Below are 20444 nucleotides of genomic sequence, written 5' to 3'. Positions count from 1 at the left end.
CCTTTGATTGCTGAGATGCGTTCCATCGTCCAAATATACCACAATTAGTTGACCCGTTCACCAGTTCTTGGAAATCTGGGCTGTTTCCAGTGTTTCGCTACTACAAATAAAGCTAATATAAACATTTGTGTGCAGTCGTGTTGACATACATTTTTTTCCTCTGGTATACATACAGATACATAATTGTATGATAAATACATGTTTAACTTTATAAGAAAACTGCCGAACTGTTTTTCAAAATGGTCGTACCATTTTATACTCCCACCAGCTGTGTATGAGGTTGTCAGTTTTTCCACATCCTCACCAGCACTTGGTGTTGTCAGATTTTTTAATTTTTGTTACTCTAGTGCAATTGTAGTGATAATTTTATTGTGGCCTTAATTTACATTTACTTGAATGCTAATGATGGTGAACATGCTTTCATATGCAAATATCTTCTTTTGAAGCTCTAGCACCGTTTTGCTTTGAAGTTTGGGGCATTTTTTCTCTTTCTCATACTAGTTCTTCCTCCTCAATATGGTTGACTTGCTTTGAAGTTCTTTCTCCAGATTGTCACAGACTGGCTCCTTCTCATCTCAAATGTCACCTCCTCAGAGAATCCTTTAATTACTCTTCATCACTTTACCCTGTTTGGTTGTCTTCATAACACTTTTATAACTGTCTGAAATTATCTTATGAATCAAGGGCTACAGCACAACCATTCAACTTCCTGAAAATCCATTAGTTGAAAGCCTGGGAGACATTATTTAAAAGCTGTAATATTAGATTGTTGGTGCATGTTTAAAAGTGCTTTATTGCTGCTGTTAGAACAGTGCCTGGAACACTGTGAGTGATCAATAGATATTTGCTGAATAAATAGCTGTGTAGGTTTCACAAAGTGCTCTCATACGTGTCTCACTTCAACCATTCATTTATTCAAGGCACATTTACTGAAGACTGGAAATATACTAAGAAGAATAAGTATTCCTATTCTCAAGTTGCTTATGATCTTATGGTAGAGACCAGGGTTGCCAGATTTAACAAATACAAATACAGGAGCCCAATTGAATTTGAATTTCAGAAGAATAACAAAAATTTTATTATAAGTGTGTCCCAAATACTACATGGGATATACTTCTATTAAAACATTACTTGTTTTTTTATCTGAATTTCAAATTGAACTGGGCAATCCTGCATGGAGACAGATGTTCGAAGTGATAAACTACAATATATAATAAATACTGCATAACAGAAATCAACATACAGCTTGAGGGATCACAGAGGAGAGAGACTATAACTAACTGTTGAGCAAACTCAGCAAAAGCTTACAATGCAGACATTTGCACTGGGACCCAATATACGAGTATGAACAGGAATTCGTCATTGGAATTAGAGAAAAGTGGTAGGAAAGAGAATACGAGTATGCACAGGATAGAGTTCTGGAAAGATTGGATGGATTTGGAAAATAGTATGACATTTAGTGTCACAGAAGTTTTAGTGCCTAAGAAGTTTGTGGGGGTAAAATAGCTGGAATAGGAAGTGGGGTCCAATATAGAAGGATCCTATACACAAGCTAAGAAGGGGAGTTATTCTCCTATAGACCAGCATTTGCCAGACTCCTCCTACTTCTGCTTTTAAAAAAGAAATTCTGGAACCCCTTTCACTGAACTATATAATCTTGCAAATCCTTTTGAGATTTATTTTTATCATTTTATGGTATATTATAATTGAACTGAAGCAAAAATATATAACAAAATTATATTACAAAGTTTATTTTAAACGTACTCCTTGATATAAAGACAATACATGACTATTCCCTAATTGACAATGATTGCATGCTGTTTAATTTACTTTTCACTCTGAAATAAGTGTGATTTGTCAGCTACTATTGGCATATTATATTGTGTCTGGCTTTTGAGGCCAAGTATATACTAAAATGTGGAAATGAAATTTAATATTATTCGATGGCATAAAAAAGAGTTCATTTTTGTTTTTTCATGACCTGGTGTTTGGACGTCTTGCATTTTTGCAGATTATCAACAGGCTATGTTTATCTTTTTATGTTTTGCTTCTTAACGACATGATAGGAGACAAGTTTCAGACTTCTCTTGGTAAATGACATGTAGCAGGTAAGCATGGTGTTTACATCCAGCAAATTAAATTACATTCCAGCCAAATGGAATATAATCGCCACTACATTCCCTCCTTTCAAAACTGTTTTCCTAATTACTTGATGTGCTCTCAAAACACTTGATAAAAATCATGCAATTTACAGATCTCTTGAAGTTCTACTTGAGGCAAATTACAGTAGTATTATTTTTTCTCCTCATTATCTTGTTATCTGTCAGTATTGTCTTTACCAATGGTCCGTACAGCTCAATGAATGATTATAAGGCTGACATCCTTGAAACCACCATTCATGTCAAAAGACAGGTTTTCCTACACATGCCCTATTCCAGTCTCCACTCATACTTGCCTCAAGAGTAAGCACTATCTTGACGTTATGATATTTGCTTCCTTATTTTTTCTGTACAGTTTCCTAACCCAAGTGTGCTGAACTCGAAACTAAACTTTACAATTTACCTTTGCCTGTTTTTGTTGTTGTTGTTGTTGTTGCTGTTGTTGGTGGTGGGTTTTTTATTTTTGGTTTGATTTTAGAGTCTCTTAATTTACAGGCTTTGTCTTCATCTTTTTTTTCTCTCCTGTGTGATTATTTGTCATAGAAACGTGATGATTTCTCTTGTAGCTGCCCACAGCCTGGATTTGTACTTCCAACATGTTTGTTCCTCTGCCCTCTGTACTCTTAGCAATCAGTAGGTGAATCCTGAGCTTTGTCAGATTCAAATATGATTTTTTTTTTAGCAAGATTATTTCATGGGTGCTAGTATGTTTTTCATCAGGAGGCACATAATTGTCCCTCTTCTTGTGCCCTCAGTAGCTATGGATGCTTAATGTTCAGATGACTTAATTCTTTGGGGATTGCAAAATGGCAATACTCGTGTTCTCGCTTTTCTTGTTCACTTAGCTGTTGGAGATCATTTATAAAGAGAAACATTGCCTCATCTATTATTTGATTATGTAGTGATACAGTTCATATAGGAAAGGCAGAAGAAACAATTCTTTCCTTTTATTCACCAATTTTCAAAATGAATAACATCTTCAAGGTGACTAGCTATGTGTGTGATGAGTTCATGGATTTAAACATTATTTCATATATTTAGATCTCCTACAGATCTTACTCTTATCCATACTAAAATTGTCCCATCTTTGGGACAACTCTTCAAGTTGGCTCCCAGGTCCTGAGAAATTAAAATTTTGAAATTTTTTAACAGCAGGATGTCAGACAAAAAACCGCAAATGAAATAAGAATTTTGCATCAAAAGGATTTGGTTTGGCTTACGTATGGAATTTTGTTTTGTAGTCTGTGCTTACCATATTTTACTAGAAATTGAATTTTGCTTTAAGATTATTAGTCTCATGTTTGTGTGGGTGGCAAGATTTACTAAAGACAAGTAATATTAGAATGTGAATTACAGAAACTCAACCGGTCTTTAAGAGAAATAAAATGTTGTCTGACAGGTCCAAACTATCTTTCCTGCTGGGAAATACTATGGCTGGCCTTGAAGAAGAACTACCCTCTGCCTAGGTGATGCATTGCTGGGCTTTGACAATAATTCAATTTCTGGAGCAGAGGCGCTATCTGGGTCTGTTTATGTCCTCAAGCCTCTTTGTCCTTAATTGCTGCCTCTCTTACTAGACTCTGTTTAACTCTTTTGAAACTGTTAGTGTTTGTGTGTGTGTGTGTGTTTTACTGAAATATTTGAAACATATAGAAGAACAAAAAGAATGACATTATAAACTCTGAATAGTGACTATCTAGAATTCACAAATTTCATTTTGTCTTATTTGCTTCAGACTATATTTAAAAAGAAAGAAAATATTAAACATATGGTCCCACTTGTTCTCTACATTAATCTTATTTATCACCCTCATTGTACAGGCAACCGCTATTCCGATGCTGATATATATTTTTCTGCTTATGTTCTCTATGTACATATGTACGAAAAATATTTAGAATTGTGTGTTTTCAAAGGTTATATAAATGTTATCATCCTGTATGGCATCTTGTCCACTGACTTGTTTTTCTCACTGAACATTTTATTTTTAGAATCTAAATATGTTGATGTGTCAAGTTTATTGGCTTCACTGCTACACAGTATTCCATTATTTGAATATATAAGAATTTATCCATTCTCTTAATAATGTACACGTATGTTTCTAAGTTTTTCCTAGTACAACACAATGCTTCAAATAATATCCTTGAATATGCATGTGGGTGATTTTCTCTGCAGATCCAAGTAAAAGCAGAATTTCTGTGGCTCAAAGTATCATAAATCTTCAACTTCATTAGATATTGACAAATTACTCTCTGATACAGTTATTTTAATTTACATGCCCACCAGCAGGGGTTGACAGTTCCTATTTCCCCATCCTCAGTGTTACCAGACTAAAATTTCTGCCTGTTTGATGAATAATAAGTGGTGCCTCAGTGATATTTTCATTTGCCTGATTACTAATGAAGTTGAATATCTTTTCCTATATTCATTGGCCATCCTTTTTACATTTTTTTTCTGTGAGTTATAGGGCAGTATTCTTCAAATTGTCAGAGGTGATAAGTGTAATAAGGATAGTCAGGGATAGGAGGTACTTACACACTGACAGTCCTTATTATCTTCCTTCCCAAGTTACATCTTTAAATCTATGTGTCTCCCCATTCTCTGTACAATTTATCAGGTATCTGAGAGGATAATATAAGGCAGATGGACTAGAATAAAGAGGGAAAATAAAAACCAAGCTCAAGAGTCACAATAAAAAATAAAAGACAATAGAGACACAGGAATCTACTTGGGCTTAAGCATATAAGGCTCTCTCACTCCCTGGTTTGTCCATTGGGTTGAGAAGAACACTAATACAATATTTAACTAGAGAACTAGCAAGGGAATCATAGAATCTGGATTTTAGGCTTTGCCTTTATACTTCATAACTGATTTTCAGGCTCTACTTTTCTCTTCACAGTCTTTGAAGGTATAGCTTCATTGTCTGGTGTTTTGGGTAGATGAACAGATTCTTCTCTGAGGTGGGCTATGTTGTGGGTAAGAAGGGGCTCTGGAATCAGGTCTAGGTTGATTCCTGGTTCTGTCACTTACTAGCTTTGTCGACTTGGAAAGTTTTTAAACCATACTAGATTGAGTTTCTTCAAGAGAACAATAGTGCCTACTTCATAGTGTTGTGACAATGATTCATGAAGGTAATATGTATAAGTACTAAGCACAGTGCCTAGGACACAGTTAAGTTCTCATGTCAATTATAATTGATCATCTCAAAAAATAACACATAAATGAAAATATATTATGTACATTCAACGTTCTTACGTGGAGTAGAAGACTCTGAAAATTCACATGACATTCCAAGAAGTAGCTGTGGTGTTTTCCACGCGTGATAGACATACCAGTAACTTTAGTCTGATGTAAATGAAATAATTCAACTGCTAATAGAATTTCAGTCTGGTGTTAGGGAAACGATGATTATATTATACAAATATTCATTCATTCATTTACCAAGGATTTATTGAAGACTTACGATGTCCCATGAATGCCCTGTACAAGACAATGGGGAAATTAAAAAGTTACATGATACTTAGTATCTTCCATTAAGAACTTGAGTAGGAGAAACAGCCACATAAACAAATTAATTCAACAACTTTTGCAAGGGTACAAAGGAGGGAGCACAAAGGAGGGAGCTGCCAATTCTACATGACCATGTTAGGAAGCCTCACATAGAGAAGCAAGTAATGAGGAAGGAGACCTCCCAGCGCCTTTCAAATTCCAGCAGGTAGTCGCTGTTGGGCTGAGCTGGTGGGGAGCTCTATGGTGAAAGATGCTATTGGGAGGAGAGGCCTGAGAACATAGTCAAGCTAGGTGAGTGCTTGAACCAGGTAGTCTGTGGATTCATTGACAGTCCAGAGAAACAAAGGAGCCATTGGGAGGATCCAAAGTCATGACCAGGAATGCAAAAGCATGGTCAAGTTCAAGGCAGGGTCAAGGCCTATCTGGAAATACTCAGTGGAGTTGGAAGTCCAGCCCAGAGAAACAAGAGGAGATTGTTGTCCAGATCTAATTGGAGATTCAGGCTCGCTCAATCCACATGCCTCTTTGGCTGTGTTGAATGCCATCCTTGGGATAGTGTGAAGTTATTTCAAGGAACCCTGCCAAGTTAAACAAATGTCACCTAGTTTGCCCTCTCATAAGTCTGGTTTTCTGGTTATTATTTCCTTTTTATTCTAGCTCCTGTGGATACTCTCATCCTTAGTACAATTTTTGCTAATATGTCCTAAACTTTTACAATCTTGCTTAAAAAAAGTCTCATTTCCATTGAGCCATATTCAGGCAGTAAAATACATGACATATGTATTATGTGAAATGTGTTATATGGAAATTGTGTTTAGTGGGCTAGCTAATAAAATTATATCATCCTATTTTAAGGGCTTAATGAGGGATTCCAGGAGAAGGTGACTAAACTGTGATGATTCAATGTACAGGGTGACCCAAAAGGGAGAGTTGCTCAATGTCCCAGCTACTGGATTAATGTGTCAGATTTAAATGCTGAAAGCATGTCCAGTACTAATGAGATCTATCACCAAATGCACACCAGAGCAGTGGCCCACTTGGCAAGTAAGCCACATCATATGCCTTGCTTTCCTACTTGTGCTATTAATTTGCTTTCCATGGATCAATGACTGTAAAGCGTGATGAGAATTCTGGCCAGATCAAGAGTGATTTATCAGTCTCTACAGGAATGGCCAGCTTACTGGCAGGGCAGTAGCACTTCTGTAATTTTGCCAAAGTTCACAACTGGGGAGAGATAATTAAACCCAGGCATGAAGCTCAGAAGTCTTTGAAAGCTTCCTGTACGGTTACCTCCTTCTTCAGAATTTGAGGCTGAATTCAAAGGTCATCCTCTGAAAAATCAGACACCATCCGAACCGGTACATTCAAAATGCTACTAATAATTCCCCCTCCCCCTCTGTGAAACAACTTTCTTATCATTAATTCAAAGAACACCTGTCTGTCTCCCTTCATATCTTCTTAATAAACTATTTTTGCCTCTAGACAAAGATTATCCTCTGTCACTCTGCCAAAGTCCTTACCTACACAGTGAATACACATTAACAGAGGAACACAGATGGGTATTAATTGCTGCTGTAAGTGAGCTTAGCCTTCCTGGATATGAGGAAATTAGTTTCTTTGTGGTTTAGGTCTTTCCTGGAATCCGACATAGCACAAAGCCACTCTGAATCTAAGGTATTAAACTGGACAGGAAGAACTTTGCTCACACACTAAGTATAGCCTTAAAAAATTCTATATTCTCAATTTCCTACCCGCAGTGGAAAAGCTTAGGAGGGAAGAGCAAGGCCAGTCCAACGTGTTTAAGTCCCTACGTCCTAACAGATAAAGGCAAGTGGTGTGTGTGTCTGTGGGTGGTTGAGGCAACGGAAGGGCATGATGTAATACTCAATGTCGTTGAATGAGAACACACAACGAAAGAGGAGGATCTAAGTAAATGTCATGAACGGGTGTGTGAATGGACATTATGGGCAAATCTTGAAGCATGCTGTTGCCAGTTGTGTGCTTTCCTTTGCCCTCTGTGGGGCAATGCACAGGTCAGTCAGCCTCACTTAAAGGGACAGTGTGGGCTAGCTTTCCTTTGATTCCTTCTGATCATTTGGCTTTACATAATCTGTTATATTCTGTTTCCAAGGTGAAAGGCAGGGCTCCATGACTGTGCTTACAGCCACTCCCTTCCTGGTGAACCAAGAATTGGATCGAGCTTTGAGGTCCTCGGGTATCTCAGTCTTGGTTCACTGCTGCTTGCCACTGCGGCATGAAGCAGAGGATTGGATCTTTGTCTTTGTGGCCAGCAGAGAATAGTGAAATTTTAGTGGAGGCACAGGGAAGAGGGGTGCTGGAGTACAGGGGCTGGAATACAAGTGATGGGGAAGACCATTTCTGTTATCCAGAAGTGTTTCTAGCAGAGGTTCACTGGTCTTTGACATAGGTGGGGTATTAGCAATGGGAGGGGCATCAGATGGAAGATACACTGTGTTTCTGTACGTCTGTTGACATGTTCTTTGGCATTCAGTCTTGAGCTATAGGTATCTAACCTTGGTACAGATTGGTACTAATTGTTGTGGAAGGTAAGGTTCTGGGTCGAGGTTGCTATAAATTGCATCCAAATGTCATAGCAACTAGATTGGCCTTTAAGTCTAGGAGTGTTGTCTCAGCAGCTATAGGAGTAGAGGAACTCTGAGCCCAAATTTTGTGCACAGTTAGGTAAACGGTTTCTAAAGGGTGGGAAGAGGGAAGGAAGATGGAATTTTTTGAGGTCTTTGAGTCGCATCCTACAAAATAAAAATATAAAAAGGCTACTAGAGTTAGAGATTGTATGGTTGGCTCTTCCATGGAGAGGGATGATTTCCTTGATGATCAAAGAAGCAGTAGCTGATATATATATACATGATGGAGGAGGACAGAGGTGGAGAGGGGACATATCCATTCTTTTTGAGAATAGTCACTAGTAGGAGTGTCCTTGTATGTCGGGGAGGCAGTGTGAAATGAAGTCCATTGCCAGAATGTCCCCATTTAGATTTAGAATGGGAAAGGATGTATCAGATCCTTCCATCACCTTGGCCTATTCCTAACTTCCAAAATCTTCGCTGATTATGTTAAGGTTTTAAGTGGAATCATGTAGGGTAGTTCCTGGATGAGTGTCTTTCAGGCTAGGAAACAGAGCAGAGCCTCCTACTAGATTAGAGGCCTTTGGCGCCCTTGACCCCTGGGCCGCCTTTGCATAGCTCTGGAGCTCTGACAGGAGCTACTGCATCTTTTTGCCCAGAGCTGGGCGAGGAGAAACCAGGGATTCCATCTTAGTCTCTCAAGGACTTATTTCCTGGTCTGGCCCCAAAGTAGTCCTGTTGTCATCAAAGAAAACTCAGATCAAGGAGTTTTGCAATGCCAGAATTGGTGAAGGGATGAGACTGTCACTTATGTCCTGTGGTGCTCAGGCTTAGAAAATCATCCAAATCACCTGGAGGAATTTTTAAATTATAGAATTGCAAGCCTCTGGGATTCGTTTTATAGAAACAAAAACTTAGCCTTCCTTAAGTGGTTCTTAGTATCAGACAGGTTTAGGAACCACTGTATGCAATAACTTTTGGATCCAGAATATTGGCAGAATCCTGTAATACAGCAAAGTATTATTTTTGCTGAACTGGTCTGGATTGTTGGTGCTCTGGAGATCTAGCTTTATGTAGGTCAGAGCCACTAGGAGGGCAAGGATCAGAGGGTAATTAAGTGGAAGTTGCTGTTATATTTTATATATATCAAGTTTCTTATTCTCCTTAATATTTATGGAGGCTCTTGTTTTCTGGAATACATGCTGATGTATTTCTGGAATAGACCCTGGTGAGGAGATCTGGAGTACACCTTGAGATCCAACAGAGCACATTTGCAATGGGCAAGCAGGCAGGAGGGCAGCTCCTCAGCTTCCTGGTCTGATATTTCCTAGTGGTCGTCGTCATGAGCCTCATGTTCCAAGAGTCTATCCTGGTTTAGATATGGAGGTGATTATCTACCATTCTTTTTTTTTTTTTTTACGAAATAATGTAACAGAAATTTATATAAATCTCCATCGAAATTAGACTGATGTTAACATTTTTTGCTGTTTGCAACAGATGTCTGCATTTTTTAAAGCATTATTAAAACACATGCAAAGTCTTTCTGCTATCTTTTCCCTGTTCATCCTTTCACAAGTAACCACTATCTGGAAATTAGTGTTTATCATTCCCATATTTGGTTCATTACTACCTGTGCTACGTTTTTCCTTTTTTAACATACTGTTTTTTTTTATTAGCTTCAGGTGTACAAAGCAACATAATAGTTAAACATTTACGCCCCTTGCAAAGGCTTCCATTCTTAGTTTCATAAGAATCTAGTGTCATTTATACAACAAGGTTAGAATACAACAAGGTACAGGGAATCCCTAATCAGTTTCCTTCCTTTCTATTAAACTGGCCAGGTGGGATCAAATAAGTAGGGAGATGAAAAAAAAAATGTGTACAATAGTTAATCAAGGCAGAATAAGTAAGGGTGATGGGGGAGATGTTGGTGATAGTAGAGATGGTGGTCATCTTAGTAATACTGGTGATGGTCATGCTGTAAGAATGGTGGTAATAATCTAGGCAAATGCCTGAGATGGCAGCTATTGTCTGGGATGTGGATCTTTTCCATATGATGGGTGGTGGTGAGTCAGCTGCTTTGAAAAGACTAAGAACAGAATGAACAATATATAAATCAAAGTTTCATAAATTAAATATTTCCAGTTTGACTCACACTATAATTTCAGAGGCATTAAATCTTTATTGCTGAATGAACTTTCATTATCAGTGATGGACTATTTTAACCTTAAGTTACTCTTCTATATTTGCTTCTGTAATATACAGTTACTTTGTAAAGGAACTTCTAAATGATTACTGAAACTCATGTAAAGAATCATTTTGTAACACATAATTGGCATGTATGACATTCTATTTAACATTTCTGTTTTTCATCAGGTAATGTTTTTTTACACTGAGAGTTCTAAGAGAAATGTACTATGCCATCCCTGAGGCTACATAGCTCATTCAGAATAACATTTAAAAGTAATAAAAACCAAATTATTTATATATTCTATTTTTTCCTTGAGATATTGATAGAACATCAGATAGGAAATGAAAATAAATAGCAAAACTGTGATAATGATATTCTAGACATTAAAATGACAAAAATAACATTTTGTCGCCATATGAAAATTTTTTTCTCTGAAGTTTAAAATTGTTAAAGTATTAGAAAAAAACAGAATACTTTTCAAAAAGAATAATTTCATTTAAAGTCATTTAAAAATATGTTCCACCATAAATTCTCCAATATAAATTTTAATAAGATAAAATGAATCAATAAACCTATAAAAAACTCAGTCCAATAACTAAAATGATTTAGTCCTTTTTATTTTTTAGTATATATTTTTTGTCATTATCATCATTATCTTGCTATTTTTTTGTTGAGTGGTACTATATGCTTGGCACCACGCTGAACAGTTTACATTTGGATACCTTTTGATGCTCACAGCATCCCTAAGTGGTGTCTGTAATTGTCTCGGTTTTACAGCTGAAGAAACTGAGGCTCATTTTTAAGCAACTCATCCAAAGACACACAGCCAGTAAGTGGTGAAAACAGGGATGAATCTCGGATATGAATAAGAACAAGATTAAGTTCTTAACTACTACATGATTCTTGTCCATAAACATACATAACTTTTACAGAGTATTTAAATTCTAATTAATTCTCATTGAACGTTATATCACAAACATTTTCCATGTTTGCTACACAGTCTTGACTTAACATCCTGGGTCATTGGCCATGATCCTGCACTGGGATGCACCGCCCTCTAGTGGAATTATGTTCCTAAACAGCTTTATGCCCTCTCCCAGCCCCCAGAATGAAAAGCAGTTTTCTATTGCATAGCTATCTATTGTTATCGTTTTATGTTAAATATAATAAAATGGTAAGAGGTCTTTTTCCTTGTCTCGTTTAATGTAAAGAGATATGATTATTTCCTTTGGGGGAAAGGAGTGGATAAAATGAATCCCAGAGAAGTTCAGAAATGCACTCCAAGAAATGAGTTAAGAGTTCATTGTTTTTGGTGGTGAAATCAGCATGGCTGCTTTGTTCTCTGAAGTAACAGGATATTTCAAGCATCTTCCTTCAAATTACATTTAAAGGCTTGAGGATATGTCAAATTGTGTTAGAACCAGCACTGAAAGACAAAGTAGAACTTGGAAATATATTTAAAACACGGGAAGTTCAAACAGATCAGGATTTGTTTTCCTCTGAACTCACATTAATTCCTCAGTTTTAAATATTTTTCTAATAAATCTCTTTTACCTTGATATTGTTAAAAATTATCATAGTATTAAAATGCATAATTGGATAACCTTGGTTTAATTAGGAAGGACTTTGGTTAATATTGGATTGTTTTGGAGAAAGCAAATAGTTTTATTTTTTCCCCCAGTGAATTGGGCCATTATTGCTGCTATTGTTCATCAAAAAAGAAGACCTGAGCAAAATTGCTGATGCTATCACATGAGAAAGAGCTGACTGGTGAGTTGTAATTGCTTTGTGTGTAGCCAGTGGGGCATACTATGGAGGGGAGGGGGAAACCTGCCAGTTTCATCTTTATTGGAGAGCTGGCTGTTAAAAATTAGATGGCTTTTTATGCTTAGTGAATGACCAATATGAAAAAGGAGAAGCAGCAAAGACAGGCTTACATGACATGTATAATATTTAATAAAAGATAAGAGTTGTCTAAGAGTTCTTAAGGGAATTAAATCTCTTCATGCCCTACGTTAAAGTCGTTGATTTCCTCTGAGCTTAGATTTCAGGATAGGAGAGAAGATGGTCAAAATGTAACAAAAAAACAATTTTGAAGACAATTATTCTTTCAAATAGTATACAAATTACCCACACAAAGGATATAAACATCCACGACAAAAATGCCCTTGAAGTGTAGAGATGTAAGACAGGTAAATATCACGGAATATACATTTAATACATTCATTTTGATCACAGAGAGGTTTTTTCTTTTTCAGCTTCATTGAAATATATTTGACATGCAACACTGTGTAGTTTAATGTGTACAACATGGTGATTTGATATACATATATTGCGAAATGATTACCGCTATAGTGTTAGCCAACACCTCCATCACCTTATGTAATTTTCATTTCTTTTTACTGGTGAAAATATTCAAGATCTACTCTCTTACCAACTTTCAAGTGTATAATAGTGTATTGTTAATTGTAATCACCTTGTTGTACTGTAATTAGATTGCTGACATGTATTCATCTTATAACCAAAAGTTTGTACCCTTTAACGAAAATCTGCCCATTTTCCCCATGTCCTAGCCCCTGGTAACTCTACTCTCTGTTTTTATGAATTCAGCTTTTTCAGATTGCACATATAAGTGGTATCACACAGCAGTATTTGTCTTTCATATTTCACTTAGCACAATGCCTTCAAGGTCAGTCCATGTTGTTATAAAAGGTAGGATTTCCTTCTCTGGACATTCCATTGTGTATCTACACCATACCTTCTTTATCCGTTCATGTGTTCATGGACACTTATGTTGTTTCCATATCTGGGCTATTGTGAATAATACTGCAATGAATATGGGACTGCATATATATCTTTGAGATCTGATTTCATTACCTTTGGATATATACCCTGAAGTGGAATTGCTGGATCATATGGTAGTTCTTTTGTTTTTCTTTTTTTTTAGGAACCTCCATATTGTTTTCCATAGTGGCTGCATGAATTTATATTACCACCGACAGTGTACAAGTGTTCCATTTTCTACACATCCTCACCAACACTTATCTCTTGTGTTTTTCTTGATAGCCATTCTGACAAGCGGGAGGTGATAACCCCTTGTGGTTTTGATTTGCATTTCCCTGTTGGTAAGTGATGTTGAGCATCTTTTCACATACCTGCTGGTCATCTGTATGTCTTCTCTGGAAAAATGTCTGTTCAGTTCCTTTGCCCATTTTATAATTAGATTGTTTTTTTTGCGATTGAATTGTATTCGTTCTTTAAATATTTTGGATAATAACCCCTTATCAGATATCTGATTTGTAAATATTTTCTTCCATTCTGTAGATTGCCATTTCATTTTGTTGATTGTTTCTTTTGCTGTGCAGAAGTTTTTTAGTTTGACATAGCCCAACTTGCTAATTTTTGCTTTTGTTGCATGTGCCTTTTCATATTTGTGCGAAAAATGCCATTGGAATTTTGATAGGGATTGCATTGACTTTATAGATGTCTTTACTATGAACATTTTAATATCCTTAATTCTTCTGATCCATGAACAGGGGACATATTTTCATTTATTTGTGTTCACTGAGATTGATATTTAACATCATGTTTGAAATCAAAATTTGCCTAAGTAATGGCCTTTGCTATTTGTAGACCATAAATAGTATGTAATACTATTAAATAGAATTTTCCAGTTGGAAGACTTTTAGAATTTTCATGTTTTCTGTAGGTCCCTCTACCCACTGTTTAATTATTCTAAATACTTCAGATTATTAGTACTCGAAGACAAAATTTCTTAACCTCTATTGAGGCTAATTCTTTCTGTGTGTGTGTGTGTGTGTGTGTGTGTGTGTGTGTGTGTGTGTGTGTTGCAATGTAGAATGTTTAGCAGCATCCCTGGCCTCTAAACACCAGATGCCAGTAGCAACCTTTGCCCCTCACCCCCCAATTGTGACAATAAGGATATCTGTAGACATTATCAATATTATCAAAACACTTGTATATATAGTATGGCTGTTCATTAAAGAATTGGGGTAATAGTACAATATGGCAGATTGTGTTTTCCAAAGATGCTTTTCTATCTATCTATCTATCTATCTATCTATCTATCTATCTATCTATCTATACCTGTGAATAAGAAAAAAAAAGTATAAATATATATAATATATATTTCCCATCCCACTTGCTCCTCTTATAATTTGACCTTGACATGCCTCCTTTGAGAGGTGTATTGGCAGACGAAGGGGATCTAGGTTTCTTTCCCTTGAATCTGGGTGGACCTTTGTAACTGTCTCACCCAATATAAGGTGGCATATGTGATATTGTGTCACTGAGGCTAGATTATGAAAGGCAGCACAGTTTCCCCTTAGCTCTATCTGTCTGGATGCCTGCTCTTGGAATCTACCCACCGCATTGTGAGGAAGCCCAGACCACATGGAGAGGCTGCAGCTGACAACCCCAGCTAGGCCTCCAACCCCGTCAGCACCACCCTCCAGACATGTGAGTAAAAGAGCCTTCAGATGATTTCAACCCCCAGCCTTCAGGTCTTCAGCTGAAGACTTCCAGATTCACAGAAACCATGAGAGATAGTAAATTTTAAAAATTTTAAGCCAGTATGTTTTGAGGTAATTTCTTATACAGCAATACAAAACTAAAACATATAGGTTAAATCAGGTCCCTCCCCCCAATATATATAATATGCATATAAATTAATAATAGAGTCTAAAATTACTCGATTAAGATTAAGAATAGACTATAATACGGCTGTTTCCCTGTCCTTCCCCAAAACGCACAGGCATTTTAAAAAGAAAGGAATCTCAATCTTCCTGAGTTTCATTAAAAACAACAGCAAAAAACAAAATAATCACAACAACCATACATATCCCATAAGTACCAAATTCTTCCTTATTCCACCGTCTTTATCACTCATTCACAAAAACATCATGATATTGATTTATGACATGGCAAGCACTGTCACACTGAATCAATTAACATTTCAGGGGAATTTTCATTCCTGCAAGCAAACCACATTCAGCTGCTAGAAACACATGAGCTAAAGGCCATAGGTTTAGTTTTATTTTCCAAGCCACATGGGCATACCCACCTGCTACACACAAGAAACCTATAAAGGTCAGACTGTAATATAAAAGTCATTTCCAGTATAATTGCAAACTCTGAACAATGATGTCCCCTGGAATTAAGTGACTTTAAAGTTCTAGAGCAAGATAAATTAGTTAGCTTTCCAAGGTACTTTATCAGTTAGGGAAAATCTTTGGTTATAAGTAATAGCAAATCCAACCAACAGAGGCTTCAACTAATGCTTATTTTTTTCATGTAATAAGAAATTTAGAGGTTGAGGCTGTTGACTCTGGTTCAGAGGCTTGACCAGCATTCCAGGGTCAGCATTTCTGTGATTCTCTTTACCTTTTCCTTATGCCTCTTGAATTGTGGTCACATTATGGTTACTATAGCTCTGAATATCACATCTGTGATCAAGGCTGGAAAAAGGTCAAAGAGAAAAATGGGGTGCTAGCAGATTTCTCTTAATATCTTATTGGGCAAAATATCCCAAGTGTATGGTTGTGTGTGTCTGTGTCTGTATGTGTCCATCAACAGATGAATGGATAAAGAAGATTGGTATATATACACAATGGAATATTATTCAACCATTAAAAAGAAGGGAATCCTGCCATTTGTGACAACATAGACAGGCAATGAGGGCATTGTGCTAAGTGAAATAAGTCAGACAGAAATAGACAAATACTGTGTGATACCACTTATACGTGGAATCTAAAAAAAATATTTAGCTTTCATAGCCTCTATGGTAGAAGCAGGCAAGGGAGTTGGAACTAGTAGTGTAGGTAGTTAGTTGGAACTGGGTGTTGAATGAGCCTGTAGTGTCTGAAATTACTACAAAAATGACAACTTATTTTGGTGTCAAATACTCATGAAAACATTGACCAATAGATGCATCGATATTTAGGGACTTCTGGACACTCATAAACTTGTCCATCTGATTATAACCTATACACATATACATCTCAGGTTTCAAGACTGTGTGGATTTTTCATTTGGTCAATCAGAATGGACAGCATGATCCCATTTTCGTGAAAAATAAATATGAACAAATAGGCATTCAAAACAATATTGAAAAATAGATACATACTAAATATGGATGGAATTATGCATCTTCCTCCCTTTTACAGGTATATTTCCTCACTTTTCTATAATAAAATGTATTAACTGTAAATAAGCAAAAGGAGTAATACACATAGAACATTAGCATTTAAAATTTTAACTTTTAAAAATATAAATCAAGGTTAGATAATCTCTGTTAACATTGGTATATAGTCTTTCAAATGAAACACACACATTTGAACAATTAATATGTTTTGAAATCCTAATGCATGTTAGTATTATCTCATTTAATCCAAACAATTATGTGATAAAGTTGCTATAGAGAATGTTCGTTTCCCATGTATTTATATATAACGTCCAAAGTTACAACATTGAACATGAAGACAACAATCACACACACACACACACACACACACACACATCACTAATGAGCAGACCACTAATAAACTTAAACTGGTCAAATACTTTTTTCTACTCAAAACTAGCTCTATTCTTGTTAACACATCAATGTATTTGTGGTTCTAATTTACTACTTTTTACTTACAAGAAATGTGATCTTTGGTAAGTTATTTACTTCTTTGTGCCTCCATTTTATCGTCTAAAAAACAGGAATGTAAAGGTATCTACTTAATGGAGTTAATGGGCAGTTTAAATGAGTAAATATCTGGCACATCTTAAGCCCTATAGATTGTCACTTCATCTTAAGCCCGTCAGATTGTCACTTCAGATCTTTTAAAATCATTATTACATGCTCAAATGTAAAGGTTGAATAGCTATTGCATACATGAACTCAGGGACTTTGTAAGAATTTGAGAGGAAAAAGTTAGCATTATCAGCATATTGATGATATTTAAAGCCACAGAACTGGAAAAAGTCACCGAGAGAGGGAGTTTTGATCAAGTACCTAGAAAAATGGAATATACTATAAGCATATTATTGGATTGGTCCCAAGTGGTAAGCACCTTATTTCCTGAACCATTTACCTAACTCTATAGAAAAAGTTTGTTCATGATGCTTACTTAATATGTTAATCAATGCCTTTTCTGTAACAAGTCAAAGGAAAAATCCCACCTTGAAGTTGGTCTAGGGGAAAAGTTTTGTTTCCATATTAATTAGTTTATTTCCCTTTATTGGACAATGGGAGCTATGTAAACTACAAATTTGCCTTTTGGAAGTAGTTGCCACAATTTCACAGCTAAATTGAAAAGTCATCTGAAGTTTAAATTCACTAATTCCAAGTATATTTCTCTGCTCTTTTTAATGAATATTTCTTTTTTCAATTTTGTAAAGTCACTTCAGATTGTTTGTGGAAGAGAATTGGTGGAGGAGGAGAAGTAGAAAAACAGTGACAGAGTAGAGGAATGGCTTTGATTAGTACCTTCTGTTTACTCACCTCCCCTACTGAAGCTGGCATCACTCACTGACCCTCTCGGTCTCCCACACTGACCTTCTCTTGGTTCCTAACCTGTCAAACTTCTCCCCACCACTAAGCTTTCGCATTTAGTCTTTTCCTCTGCTTAGAACACTCCTCGCTGTACTCTTTATGTAGCCCAAACCTGTTCATCTTTCAAGTCTCAGATTAAATGCCAACTCTCCAGGAAGATCTTGCCCCCCAACTCCATGATGTATTCTCACAGACCCTGTACTTTTTCTTCTTAGCAGTTATTACCATTAAAATTATTTGATGTTTTGGACAATTATCGTCTTCTTTTAAAATCTTTCTTTAGCTCGTGCATTCCCATTTATCCAAGAACAAAGTCTCACCCAAGATTAAACCGTCACAAGTAACAGGAGTCAAGCTCTTGCTACTCTTTGTCTACCAATCCCTTAGTGTGTGATGGTGAAAGAGCCATAGGTCAGGCAGCTTAAGTGTTTTTAAATAAGACTCTGAGAAGTGATAGGAGAATAAAATAGATACCAATTAAAATCATTTTTTTTTTGCCATTTCTCTCTCTCCGAAATATTCAGTCCATATTCAGATTTCCCCAACTATGCATGCAGAACAGTCTTTTATAGCTGTTTCTAGTCTTGGATCAGATTGAGGTTCACACATTGCATTTGAATGTTATGTCTGTTTGGAGTCTTTTAGTATAGAAAAATCTCTCCATTTTTTTTTTTTTTTTTTTTTTTTTATGGTATTGACTTTTTAAAGTCAATTATCTGGATTTGTTCCATTATCTGGATTTGTCACATTGTTTCCTGATGGTATTGTTTAAATTATTCCTCTGTCTCTTTTATTTTTTGTAAGCTAGAAGTTAGATCTAGAACAGAGCTATCTAATAAAAATATAGCATAATTTAAAATGATCTAGTAGGCATATTTTAAAAAGTAAAAAGAAAAAGCTTAAATTAAATTTAAAAAGACATTCTATTAATCCGATATATCTAAAATATTATCTCAACATAAAATCAATATTAAAAAGATATGAGACATTAAAACATTTTTTCTATTACATTTTTAAAATCCTGTGTGTTTTTTACACTTACAGAACATCTCAAGTTGTGAGGTCTAAAAGCTTGAATAGATTCAGATTACACATTTTTGGTAAGAATGCTTCATGTGTGATATTGTATACTTCCCTTTACATTATATCAGGAGCCTCATAACACCTGTGTCCTACTGTTAATAATGTTATGTTTGATCACTTGGATAAAGGGTATACTGCCAGAGTTTTCCACTATAAAAGATTCATTTTTTCCATTGTTTAATGTGGAAAATAATCTGTAGGTATTCCTTGGGCACCATGAGTCTATCTTGTTGCCCCACAACCTTTTGCCCAATGGTCTTATCATCATCCATTGATAATTTTTGTGGGAAACAATTATTATACTGCAGGTTACAAATTATAATTTCCTTTAGTTCCTTTTATAGCTGTTAGCTGACAATCTTCTACAAAAAGAGAAACTATTTATTATTAACTGGAAGGTGGTGTTTACATTACGGGTTCTCTTTACTCCTTTTCCTTAGGATGCAAGGATTGCAGAGAGTCTGCGTGGACACCTCACAGGATTGGAAGTGCACTGATGAGGTGAGCAGCCCAGGAGAGGTAGGGAATAAATAGAGATCAGGAAGATGAATGTATTTGTTAAGGTAAGGCTAACTATTGTAGCAAATAAATGTCAACATTTCATTGGCTTACCACGTAGGAGTTTACTTTTGCTTGTGTAAAAGTCCTATGTGGGTACTCCTGTCTAACAGGTGATTTTTCTCCAAGCTGTGTGATTCAGGGACACAGGTGCCTACCATCTTGTAGCTCTGGCATTACCTAAGGCCTTGACGTCCCCTGCATCCAGGCTGAAGGGAAAGAGAGTTAAGAAGGTCATGCACCTTTAACTGCCTTGACCTGGAAGTAAAGCACATAATTTCCACTTGCACGTCAAAGTGAGAGCTTGTCAAATGGCCCTACTGATATTCAAGGGGTGGGGTGGGGCTAGAAAATATAGTTCCTATAGCACAACTGCTTTACAGAAACATCTGTTTTTCTGTAAATGGGCTAGTTAGCCATCCCTGATACAATGCAGCTGAGGCAATGGCCAGAGACTAGAAAGTGTTTGCTGATTTTTCTTCTTTTTACTCCACCAGTGGCAAGCATATTATATGTTTTAATTTACTCTGAAAAGGACTAGGTGAAATTCCTTTAAAGCCCCCATGAGCAGACATTATTGCTATTTAAAAACAGAAGAAAGAAAGGAAGGAAGAAAGAAAAAAAGAAAGAAAGAAAAAGAAAGAAAAGCATGGAGGTGAGTATAGGAAGCATTGAAAAATATTTCATGAGTTATTCCACAAAATGTAGTGGTGGGGAAAAATAGATGTGGAGAAAATGCAGGAGTAAGTAATCTACATTGAGACAGATTTATCACATTT

General features: G+C 36.2%; 1 long non-coding RNA gene across 1 annotated transcript in view; it reads left to right on the top strand.

Moving 5' to 3' along the window:
* Positions 1-20314, top strand: part of LOC141567100 (uncharacterized) — a 28437-nt gene extending 8123 nt beyond the window's left edge. Inside the window, exons 2-4 of the long non-coding RNA XR_012489497.1 lie at positions 12145-12233; positions 13530-13588; positions 19548-20314. This is a non-coding gene — a long non-coding RNA (uncharacterized LOC141567100). The remainder of the gene's footprint in view (positions 1-12144; positions 12234-13529; positions 13589-19547) is intronic.
* Positions 20315-20444: the final 130 nt, after the last annotated feature.

This window comes from Rhinolophus sinicus, linkage group LG10 (assembly GCF_036562045.2).
Source record: "Rhinolophus sinicus isolate RSC01 linkage group LG10, ASM3656204v1, whole genome shotgun sequence".
NCBI classification, from domain to species: Eukaryota; Metazoa; Chordata; class Mammalia; order Chiroptera; family Rhinolophidae; genus Rhinolophus; species Rhinolophus sinicus.
The sequence above is the reverse complement of the archived record's forward strand: the minus strand, read 5'-3'. Positions and strand labels throughout refer to the sequence as shown.